We start from the raw sequence: 13,104 nt of genomic DNA, 5'->3' as shown, positions 1-13,104 counted from the left end.
TCAAGAATAATATCAGTCCTTTTCATTTCTATATACATTTTAAAAGTAACTTTTCCAATCCTACCAACAAATTTTTTGGCATTTTGATTGAGATTACCTTAAATCCATAGATCAGTTTAGCAGGTGTGCCATTGTTACAGCATTCAGATGTCCACAAACATAGTTTATCCTTCTGTTATTTCTCTTAATGTTCTTTAACTTCTCTGCAGAGAAGTCTTGTACATCTTTTGTTAGATATATTTCTTGGTATTTACTTTTTCATTTTCTAATTTGTTCCTAGTATATAGAAAATTAATGGATTTTTAATGCTTAATAATATTGAAAAACCAACTGGTACATTGTATTAATTTATTGTAGGTAATTTAGATTTTTTACATATGCAGCTCTAGCACTCATGAATAATGACAGTTCTGTTTCCTCCTTTTCAATCTCTGCATGAATAGCCTTTTCTTCCCTAACTGTATTTGCTAGGACAACCTGTACAATATGTAACAGACAGGTGACATTGGGCACCCTTGCCTTTCTCCCAGTTTCAGAGAGAATTTTTCAATATTTCATTTTCAGTTGCTATTAGATATTAGACTTTATAAAGACAATATTCATTAGATAAAGGAAGTCACATTTCTATTCCTGCTGCTGCTATTGCTGCTAAGTCACTTCAGTCGTGTCCGACTCTGTGCGACCCCATAGACGACAGCCCACCAGGCTCCCCAGTCCCTGGGATTCTCCAGGCAAGAACACTGGAGTGGGGTGCCATATCCTTCTCCAATGCAGGAAAGTGAAGTCGCTCAGTCGTGTCCGACTGTTTGCGACCCCATGGACTGCAGCCAACCAAGGTCCTCCATCCATGGGATTTTCCAGGCAAGAGTACTGGAGTGGGGTGCCATTGCCTTCTCCTTTTCTATTCCTAGATGAGTTTTTTAAAATCATGAATGAATTTTGGATTTCATTCAATAGTTTTTCCTTAAGTTTTTGAAGCACTCACATATTTTTCTCTTTCATGCTAATGTGGTGACATACTGATTTTTTAACTTTGTATTTTAGAATAATTTAGATTTACAGAAAAGTTGAAAAGATGTAACAAAATGATTATGTATACCTTCACCAGCTTCTTGTAATGTGTATCACTGTATAAAACTATAGCATATTTATTAAAATTGGATATTTGAAAAATTAAACCAATCTTGTGTTACTGGAATAAACATCAAATTGGTTATAATTTTTACCCTTTTTATACATTATTAAATGTGTCAATTAAAAATATTTTTATATTTTTGAGTAAGATTTGCTTAATTTTTTTCTCATTATGTCACAGACAGGGGTTTTTAAATCAAGATACTGTTAAATGAATTTGGAAATTTTCCTTCTTTTTCTGTTCTTTGGAGAAGTTGGTGAAAGATTAGTATTGTATTTCCTTAAATGTTTGGTAGAAGTCATTGTGGGTAGGTTTTAAATTATGGATTCAATTTGTTTGACAGTTGTAGAATGAGCCAAATTTCCTATTTCTTTTAGATTCAGTTTTCTTAACTTGTATTTTTCCAAGAATTTATCCATTGCTTCACAATTTTCAAATTTGTTGTCTTAAAGCAGTTCTCCTGTCTTTTTAAATTGCTCTCAGACCCATAGTGATATTCCTACTGTTATATATATCTGTTCTTTCTCCTGTTTTGCCTTAATCATCTCACTAGAGTCTTATCAATTTTATTACTCTTTTCAAAAGAATAATATTGGCTTTGTTGATCCACTTTACTGAATTTCTTCTATTTCCTTTGGGTTTATTTTTTCTTTCTGGATGTAACCTCTTGAAATGGATGCTTAACACATTAATTTGTAGTCTCCTTTTTGTAATATATGTATGTAAGCTATAATTTTCTCTCCAAATACAATTTGCCTGAATCTCACATTTTGATAAATAGCATTTTAATTAGTATTTCATTAAGATATTTTCTAATTTCTTTTTCACTGTCTTTAATTGGTGGGTCCATTAAAGTATATTTCTTAATGTAAAAGCATGAAGTTTTCTAGTTACTTTCATTTTTTACTTAATTGTACTGGAGTCAGAAACTCTTGTCTTTTTAGTCCATTGACATTTGTAGCACCTTCAGGGTCAGGACAGGATCATAAATGTTCCACAGGTGCTTGAAAAGACCATGCATCTTACAGTCATTGAATATGATGTTCTGCATATATTCTTAAGGCCAAGAATCATTACTAGTGTTGTGCACATTTTCAGTATCTTCACAGATGTTTTATTTTTTCTCTCAGATTACTAGGAGAGGTGTATTTAGGTCTACTCAGATTGTCAGTTGGTCTATTTTTCCTCATAATGATATTGATCTTTGCCCAGTATATTTGGGGGCCATATTATTATTCTTGGATTTTTAATGGGAGATCAGTCCTGGGTATTCATTGGAAGGACTGATGCTAAAGCTGAAACTCTAATACTTTGGCCACCTCATTTGAAGAGTTGACTCATTGGAAAAGACCCTGATGCTGGGAAGGATTGAGGGCAGGAGGAGAAGGGGACGACAGAGGATGAGATGGCTGGATGGCATCACTGACTTGATGGACATGATTTTGAGTAGATTCTGGGACTTGGTGATGGACAGGGAGGACTGGCATGCTGTGATTCATGGGGTTGCAAAGAGTTGGACACGACTGAGCGACTGAACTGAACTGACTGAATATTGCAAATAGGAGATGGCAAGACTGAACATTGACATTCTAGGAATGAGCAAACAGAAATGGACTGGAATGGGTGAATTTAACTCAGATGACCATTATATCTACTACTGTGGACAGGAATATCTAGGAAGAATTGCAGTAGCCATCATGGTCAACAAAAGAGTCCAAAATGCAGTACTTGGATGCAATCTCAAAAATGACAGAATGATCTCTGTTTCCAAGGCAAACCATTCTATCATGGTAATCCAAGTCTATGCCCCAAACAGTAACGCTGAAAAAGCTGAAGTTGAACAGTTCTATGAAGACGTACAAGACCTTTTAGAACTAACACCCCCCAAAAATTTCCTTTCATTATAGGGGACTGGAATGCAAAAGTAGGAAGTCAAGAAACACCTGGAGTAACAGGCAAATTTGGCCTTGGAGTACAGAATGAAACACGGCAAAGGCTAATAGAGTTCTGCCAAGAGAATGCACTGGTCATAGCAAACACTCTCTTCCACCAATACAAGAGAAGACTCTACACATGGACATCACAAGATGGTCAACACCGAAATCAGATTGATTATATTCTTTGCAGCCAAAGATGGAGAAGGTCTATACAGTCAGCAAAAACAAGACCAGGAGCTGACTGTGGCTCAGATCATAAACTGCTTATTGCCAAATTCAGACTTAAATTGAAGAAAGTGGGGAAAACCACTAGACCATTCAGGTATGACCTAAATCAAATCCCTTATGATTATACAGAGGAAGTGAGAAATAGATTTAAGGGACTAGATCTGATAGATAGAGTGCCTGATGAATTAAGGACAGAGGTTCATGATATTGTACAAGAGCCAGGGATCAAGACCATCCCTAAGAAAAAGAAATGCAAAAAGCAAAATGGCTGTCTGAGGAGGCCTTACAAATAGCTGTGAAAAGAAGAGAAGCTGAAGGCAAAGGAGAAAAGGAAAGATACAAGCATCTGAATGCAGAGTTCCAAAGAATAGCAAGGAGAGATAAGAAAGCCTTCCTCAGCAATCAATGCAAAGAAATAGAGGAAAACAACAGAATGGGAAAGACTAGAGATCTCTTCAAGAAAATTAGAGATACCAAGGGAACATTTCAAGCAAAGATGGGCTCGATAAAGGACAGAAATGGTATGGACCTAACAGAAGCAGAAGATATTAAGAAGAGGTGGCAAGAATACACAAAAGAACTGTACAAAGAAGATCTTCAGGACCAAGACAATCATGATGGTGTGATCACTCACCTAGAACCAGACATCTTAGAATGTGAAGTCAAGTGGGCCTTAGAAAGCATCACTACGAACAAAGCTAGTGGAGGTGATGGAATTCCAGTTGAGCTATTTCAAATCCTGGAAGATGATGCTGTGAAAGTGCTGCACTCAATATGCCAGCAAATTTGGAAAATGCAGCAGTGGCCACAGGACTGGAAAAGGGCAGTTTTCATTCCAACCCCAAAGAAAGGCAATGCCAAAGAATGTTCAAAGTAACACACAATTGCACTCATCTCACACACTAGTAAAGCTCAAAATTCTCCAAGCCAGGCTTCAGCAATACGAGAACCATGAACTTTCAGATGTTCAAGCTGGTTTTAGAAAAAGCAGAGGAACCAGAGATCAAGTTGCCAACATCTGCAGGATCATGGAAAAAGCAAGAGAGTTCCAGAAAAGCTTCTATTTCTGCTTTATTGACTATGCCAAAGCCTTTGACTGTGTGGATCACAATAAATGTGGAAAATTCTTCAAGAGATGGGAATACCAGACCACCTGACCTGCCTCTTGAGAAATCTGTATGCAGGTCAGGAAGCAACAGTTAGAACTGGACATGGAACAACAGATTGGTTCCAAATAGGGAAAGGAGTACGTCAAGGCTATATATTGTCACCCTGCTTATTTAACTTATATGCAGAGTACATAATGGAAACACGGGGCTAGAAGAAGCACAAGCTGGAATCAAGATTGCCGGGAGAAATATCAATAACCTCAGATATGCAGATGACACCACCCTTATGGCAGAAAGTGAAGAGGAACTCAAAAGCCTCTTGATGAAAGTGAAAGTGGAGAGTGAAAAAGTTGGCTTAAAGCTCAACATTCAGAAAACTAAGATCATGGCATCTGCTCCCATCACTTCATGGCAATAGATGGGGAAACAGTGGAAACAGTGTCAGACTTTATTTTTTTGGGCTCCAAAATCACTGCAGATGGTGACTGCAGCCATGAAATTAAAAGACGCTTACTCCTTGGAAGGAAAGTTATGCCCAACCTTGATAGCAAAGGTCCGTCTAGTCAAGGCTATGGTTTTTTCCAGTAGTCATGTATGGATGTGAGATTTGGACTGTGAAGAAAGCTAGCACCGAAGAATTGATGCTTTTAAACTGTGGTATTGGAGAAGACTCTTGAGAGTCCCTTGGACTGCAAAGAGATCAAACCAGTCCATTCTGAAGGAGATCAGCCCTGGGTGTTCTTTGGAAGGAATGATGCTAAAGCTGAAACTCCAGTACTTTGGCCACCTCATGCGAAAAGTTGATTCATTGGAAAAGACCCTGATGCTGGGAGGGATTGGTGGTAGCAGGAGAAAGGGATGACAGAGGGTGAGATGGCTGGATGGCATCACCGACTCGATGGAAATGAGTTTGAGTAAACTCTGGGAGTTGGTGATGGACAGGGAGGCCTGGTGTGCTACGATTCATGGGGGTCGCAAAGAGTTGGACAAAACTGAGTGACTGAACTGAACTGAATATTGCAAAACCTACTGGTATATTAATTTATCATAGATAATTTAGATATTTTGCATATGTAATCCTAGCACTCATGAATAATGACAGTCCTGTTTCCTGCTTTTTAACCTCTGCATGATTAATATCCCTTTTTTGCCTAACTGTGTTTGCTAGGACAACCTGTACTATAATGAAAAGATGGGTGATATCTTACACCCTTGCCTTTCTCTTAATCTCAAAGAGAGAATTTCAATATTTTATTTTTCAGTTGTTATTATACTTCATAAAAAAAATCTTTATTAGATAAAGGAGGTTACTTTTTTATTCCTCTGTTCAGTTCAGTCAGTCACTTGTGTCCGAGTCTTTGAGACTGCCTCACGCCAGGCTTCCCTGTCCATCACCAACCCCCAGAGCTTGCGCAAACTCATGTCCAGTGAGTCATTGATGCCATCCAACCATCTCGTCCTCTGTCATCACCTTCTTCCTCCTGCCTTCAACCTTTCCCAGCATCAGGGTCTTTTCTATGAGTCAGTTCTTTGCATCAGGTGGCCAAAGTATTGGAGCTTCAGCTTCAGCATCAGTCCTTCCAATGAATATTCAGGACTGATTTCCTTTAGGATGGGCTGGTTGGATCTTCTTGCAGTACAAGGGACTCTCAAGAGTCTTCTCTAACACCACAGTTCAAAAGGATTGATTCAAAAGCAATTCAATTCAAAATCAATTCAAATTTTATTCCTAAGTTGAGTTTGTTTTTTTAATCATGAATTTTGGATTTCATTCAATCATCTTTGTGAATTCAATCTTTACCTTTACTGTAGGATTTTGAGCTAATCTAGTAGGGAGATGAGTGAGTCTGGGGCTTGCGGTTGTTATAGTTGCTCTCTGTGTACCAGCTTTTATACTCCTGAAGCCATACCTTGTGTTTAGGATGGGAAGTAGTTTTCTGGATGGTTTTCCTTAAGGTGGGCTCTGCCATCAACTTTAGGTCTTCTTTTGCATTTTACCTCAGGGTAGGTTTCTCTCTACTCTTTTGCCCCTTTTAATCCTCTGCCTCCCTTTCCCAGAATTTTCCGTTATTGCTGGTTACTGGATGCTTGTTGGTTGAAGGTTGGGTGATGAGCATCCTTTGTCCTGAATAGATCTGTCTTTTGCAGATGTATTGAGTTTGTGGGTCTCATGGCTGCAATCATCTCAAAGCTCCTGCCCCTTTCGCAGCTCTGGTTCTAGGCTCATCTGTGTTCCTGCCTCTCTCTACAGCATAGAAAAATATTTTCCTATTCTTTCCCTCAGTTTCAGTGGGGTTTCACTTGAGTACTGGGGGGACGTCATTGTTTGTCACCCTGCCCAGTTTTGTAGGGCGGAAAGAAAGAAGGATTTGGGTAGGTTTTGTGCCCTCCAGCTGTGGTTGCTCTTCCCCATCCCCACATCTGTATCAGAATGAACACCCTCTCAGGATTCCCACCGGTCTTTTTTGCATGTGCATAATATGGTCTTGCCTGGAGAATCCCAGGGACAGAGGAGCCTGTTGGGCTGCCATCTATGGGGTCGCACAGAGTCGGACACGACTGACATGACTTAGCAGGAATAAGGTCTATGGGGCTTCACTGGTGGCTCAGTTGGTGAAGAATCCGCCTGGACTGTGGGAGACCTGTGTTCCATCCATGGGTTGGGAAGATTTCCTGGAGAACAGAACAGCTACCCTCTCCAGTATTCTGGCCTGGAGAATTCCAGACTATATAGTCCATGGGGTCACAAAGTGTTAGACACGACTGAGTGACTTTCACATCATAATAAGGTCTGTGGAGAAGAAACTGTCAGTGCAACTTGGTCATAAAAACCCCTCCTGTATTTGCAGCTCCAAGGACCTCTACATATTGCCAGCCCACATTTGGCCTTACCAATTCATGGACAGCTCCAGCTGAATTTCTCTTACCAGTGTCAAGCTTTGCCTGTTCCAGGTAAGCGAGTGCTTGCATCCTCTCCTGCAAGCACCTGACTCTCCTTAGTTTTCAGACTTGTTGTTACCCTATGTCTCTAGCTTTCTGATAGGTGTAAGAAAAATCATGAACTTGCAGTTTTTCTGATTTTTGTGTTGTTATAATAAGGAAGAAATGCTTTCTGTAGCTCCCTATACCCCCAAGCAAAAAGTTTATCGGGTCTCTTAAATCTGTGCATTGATGTCTTTTTTCATTTTTGGAAAATCCTCAGCCATCATATGTCCAAATATTTCTTCTGCTTTATTGTTTCTCTCTTCTTTTTCTGGGTCTTTCTTCAGTTATATTCTCTCTGTATTTCTTTTTTATCTCCAGAGGCAATACTACTTGGAATTCCTCCCAATCCCTTTTTTGACTATATATATTTATATTGCCAAGAAATGTTTTGTGGTATTTATTGTCTGTTTAAAATTATACAATCTCTAACTTACTGTTTATATCGTTGTGCAAGTTGCTAAATTTTCATTTAACATTATGATTTTGGAATCTATTCATCTGTATAGATATGATTACTTTATTTGGTATTCCATCTATGAAGGTACCATAATTTATTAGTCAATTTATCAGTTTTTCTATTATGAACATTACAAACTTTGCTTCAAAATATGACCTTGCATGTAATGTATGGTACACATGGGCAAACGTTTCTCTGTGGTACACATCTAGAGACAGAATTGCTGAGTATATTTGATAAACATGAAGCTTTCTAGTTACTTTTGCTTCTTGCTTAATTGTATTGGATATGGATTATACCCATTTTAAATTTCACTGAATTTCACCAAGTTGTTATCTCAAGTAATTATAATACTGCATCATCCTGTTTGTTTGCCCACATTCTTACCAATATTTGGTATTACTATACTTTTCTTTATTTTTATTAATCTTATATGTGTGGAAAAGTGCCATATAACCTTAATTTCCGTGATGTGAGTGAGGTTGCACATTTTTCTTATGGTTATTTGTTGTCTTGATTTTCTTTTTGTATCTTTTGTTACTTTTCCCATTTTATTTTCTTTTCCTTATTCATTTGTAGGCATTAGGCACCCATATGCATTTTTCTCACTAATCCTTATTCTGTGTTGTAACTCCTTCTAGTCAGTTACTTATCTTTTTATAGTTTGTGGTACTTTTATCACCCCTGATAAATTTCAATATGATCAAACTTAACAGTTGTTTTCTTTTTTAACTTTGCTTTTTTGATCTTGTTTAAACAAACCCTTTCCAATTTTAGTGTTAAAAAGACCTCCTTCTATACTTCATCAAATAAATCTAAAATTTGTTCTTAACATGTAAATCTTAAATCTATTTGAATCTTTGTGTACAGTCTGAAAGATAGGTTTTTTTTTCCAGATGGGAATAGTATTCCTTACATAATCTTGCTTTTCCTTCATATCTGTGATGCTATGTTTCTTAAATTCTAACTTGCCAATGCTTTAGTCAGTGTTCTAGGTTTCCTATACTGTTTATTGATCCATTCACCTATACATACATTAATGCTATACCCGTCATTGTATTTTTATAGGAATTCTTTTTGGTTTTAATTATAATGGTCTTTAATTTTACAGATTAATTCAGAGAATATCCTCATATCTAAGGTGTTTAGTCTTTTCATCCACAAAACTGATTATTTCTCCATTTATTGAGATTTTTGTGAACTTTAGTAACATTTAAATATTTTCTCCATAAGGTGCTAAACTTCTTTTATTAGAGCCAGTTCTTAATTTTTATCACTATTTTGAGTGGTGACAGTTTTCTCTTATATTTATTGATTGACTATTGACAATATAGAAATAGTTATTAATTTTTATACTTGATTTTTATATCTAGCAACCCTGCTGAACTAATAAGTTCTGGCAGTTTGAATTTTTTCTTTAATTTTGTATGTAGACAAATCACTAGCAAGTAACAAAAGTTTCTAATCCTAGCATCAGTTCCTTTCCCCTGTCTTACTCCATTGGCTAAGACCTTCAGGAAAATAATCATAGATGTTATAATGAGAATCTTTGTCTTGTGCCTGAGTTTAATGGGAATGCTTCTAAAGTTTGATCATTAAGTATTATATTTGCTGCAGGTTTCCAAAAGCTTTTTGAACCTTTTATTAAAATAAGAATTATAGTTTTTTTTATTCTTTGGTAAAAACTCTTATTAGAAAAATACATAAAATATTGTCTACTGTTTTTCTGCATGGGTTGAAGTGACCATTTGTTTTTCCCCATTAGTCTGTGAGTATGGTTATTTTTATTTTTATTTAGATATTCTCATATTGGAATAACCTTTCATTCATGAGAAAATACATACTTGGTCGTGATTTATTACATTTAAAATACTGCTGGATTCAATCAATGAGTATTTTCTTTATATTCATGTATGTAATTAAGTCAGTCATTAATTCAGTTTTCTAATACTGTCCTTTTCTTACCTTAGTAAAAAAAATCTTAGTTTCATAAAGTCAGTTGGGTAGTTGTCTTCTTTTATTAATCTTTGAAACATTTTGCATAAATTATAGCTTGAATGTTCTTTGAACTTTTGTTAAATCCCTTACTAAAGGTGTCTGTGACTGAAATCATCATGAAAGAGAAGTTTTAAAAATTTCTCACTATTTGAGGTGGGAAGAGGGGATTTGTTATGTTAGCTTAGTCTGCCATTTTGAAAGAAAATCCCATCTTTATATTATTATATTTTTTTTTCCATCAGGGGAAAATAAAGATGCTTCCTTGTGAACCTTTAGAATTATAAGTAAAAAATTCCTGATGGATGAAGGATCTAGGGGGTGAGCTATCTGTATTTAGGGAGTTGAGTTGGACATGGGGAAATTTTGCTGTCCCTCCAGCACTTTCAATTAACCCCCACCCAAACGTTGAGGACATTTTCTGGCCTATATAATAATAACTAATCAAAGCTACCATTTAGTGTACCTATTTTCTGCCCTTTATATAACAATAATAACCTTATGATGAATTTTTGTTGTCTATATTTTACACAAGAGAAAGTAGATGATAGGAGAAATTAAGTAACTTGGCCAAGGTTATTTGGCTGAGAAAGCTGCAGAGGAGGGTTGTGAAGCCATGTGTATCTGATTCATTACATCATGGCTGGAACTCCAGAAGTATTTCCTCTTTCTCTTTAATCCTTGCTTTAATACACAGTCTGTAGCTGAAGACTTATTTGTCAAACCAATTGTCCCTCAAGTTTAATTTGATTTTTTAAACTCCTTCCATAATCTCTTTGGCAAAAACACCGTTTACCATGTTTGTTTAGGCAAAAGCAGTATCAGTATTCCCCACACTTTTCTAATTCTTTTTACTCCTTCCTCTAAGTTATCTTATATAATCTTTCATGTCTTTGGCTTGATTTATTAATACAGTCTCAACAGATTATTTCATTGAGCAAAAGATATGAATAACTTTGTTCTGTAGTCACCATTAACAGATCATAGGCTCAAGTAAGCAGCATTTTAGTCAAAACGGCAGAACCATCAGAAGGGCTTGTTTCACTATTTCTCTTTTCCAGCAGAACCCTGCTGTCATATGAGAGGCAATATTGGTGGAGTGGTGAAGAGCATAGTCTTTGTATCAGAACGACTTGATTTTAATGCTAGCTTTACCATTTTTAATGGGGGCAAAGGGAAGCTTAGCAAATTCCTCAATGTCTATAAGTTAGGTACTCTCTGACATATTTTAATCCTCTCTTTTATTTTTATTTTTGAGATACAATTCATACAATAAGATTCACTGTTTAAAAGTATACAGTTTAGTGACTTTTTTAGTACATTTATGAGATTCTGGAACTATCACCACTATCTAATCCAGAACACCCAAATTAAAATTCCACTATCCATTTTCATCATCCTCAATAGAAACTTTGTACCTATTACAGTCACTCTCCATTTCCCCAAGCCCCAGCTCTTAGGATCAATAATCTAGTGGACTTTTAGGGAAATTAGTCTGGCAAAGTTGGTAAATGGAGAGAAGGACTAGAAGAAGAAAACATTGCTGGGAATTGGATACAAATTTGATATAAAATTATAAAATTCCAGTGGAAATGGTAGGGATGGGAAATGGAAAACTATGATGAGACACAAAAACGTTTTGTAAGAAAGCTATATAAGTCATGACGAGTTACTGCAAGTGTCAAAGAACCTAGAAGTTAATTCTAAAAGTTAAATGTGGAGTTATAATAATAAAAATAATGCTTGACATTGAATGAGTATTTTTTATTCATGAGGGGAAGGAAAACCACCATGGACAATACATCTCAATGAACAAGCTAGCATTCAGATAGAAATTTAGTTCGAGGTGGGTATTCAAGTTGATAAAAGGATATGCTAAGTATCATGAAGATGCAATTTCATTTAATCTCCTGATTTTACAAATGAGAAAGCTGGAACTCAGAGAGGCTGAGCAACTTGTCAAAGCTACGGAGCTAGTGTGATGGTTAATTTTATAAGTCAGAAGGTTCCAAGTATTTGAGTAAACATTTCCAGTTGTATCTGTGAGGATGTTTCTGGATGAGATTGGCATTTAAGTTGGTAAACTGAATAAAACAGATTGCATTCTTCAACATGGATGGGCATCATCCAATTTGCTGAGGGCCTGAGTAGAATAAAAAAAAACTGGAAGAAGGGAGAATTTGCCCTAACTCTGACTATGTAAATTGGAACAATGGTCTTCTTTTGTCCTGGACTGGGAATTGCATCATCAGCTCTCTTGGTTCTCAAGCCTCTGGACTCAGACCGGGACTTATGTTATTGGCTTTCTGGGTTCTCAGGTCCCTGGACTTACCCCAAGCTGCTACACCATTGGGTTCTTGGGTTTCCAGCTTACAGAGAATAAATCATGGACTTATCATCCTTTATAATTGCATAAGCCAATTCCTCTCTCTTTTTCTTTTTCATTTTTTAAAATATGACTTTAGACATAGCCTTTATTTTTTAAAATTGATCTTTATTGGAGTATAGTTGATTCAAGGACATGGAAGCAACCTAAATGTCCACTGATGAAGGAATGGATAAAGAAGATATGGTACACATATACAAAGCCACAAAAAGAGCAAAATTATGCTATTGTCAGTGACATGGATGGACCTAGAGATTGTCATACTTAGTGAAGTAAGTTCGATAGAAAAATAAAAATATCATATGATATTGCTTATATGTAGAATCTAAAAAGCAATGGTACAAATGAACATGTTTGCAAAATAGAAATTGAATCACAGATGTAGAAAACAGTGGTTATCAAGGAGGAAAATGGGGAAGGGATAAATTTAGATTGACTGAAATTAACATATCTGTACTACTATATATAAAATAGGAAACTAATAAGAACCCATTGTATAGCACATGGAACTCTATACTCTATAGTGGACTATATGGGAAAAGAATCTAAAAAAGAGTTGTCATTATTGTTCAGTTGCTAAACTGTGTCTGATTCTTGGTGACCCCATGCATGAACTGCAGCACTCCAGGCTTCCCTGTCCTTCACTATCTCCCGGAGTTGGCTCAGACTCATGTCCATTGAGTCCGTGATGCCACCCAACCAACTCATCCTCTGTCACCCCCTTCTCCTCTTGCCCTCAATCTTTCCCAGCATCAGGATCTTTTCCAAGAGTCAGCTCTTTGTATCAGATGGCCAAAGTATTAGAGCTTCAGCTTTAGCATCAGTCCATCCAATGAATAGTCAGGATTAATTTCCTTTAGGATTGACTGGTT

This window comes from Bos indicus x Bos taurus, chromosome 7 (assembly GCF_003369695.1).
Source record: "Bos indicus x Bos taurus breed Angus x Brahman F1 hybrid chromosome 7, Bos_hybrid_MaternalHap_v2.0, whole genome shotgun sequence".
Taxonomy (NCBI): Eukaryota; Metazoa; Chordata; class Mammalia; order Artiodactyla; family Bovidae; genus Bos; species Bos indicus x Bos taurus.
This window is presented reverse-complemented; position numbering follows the sequence as displayed.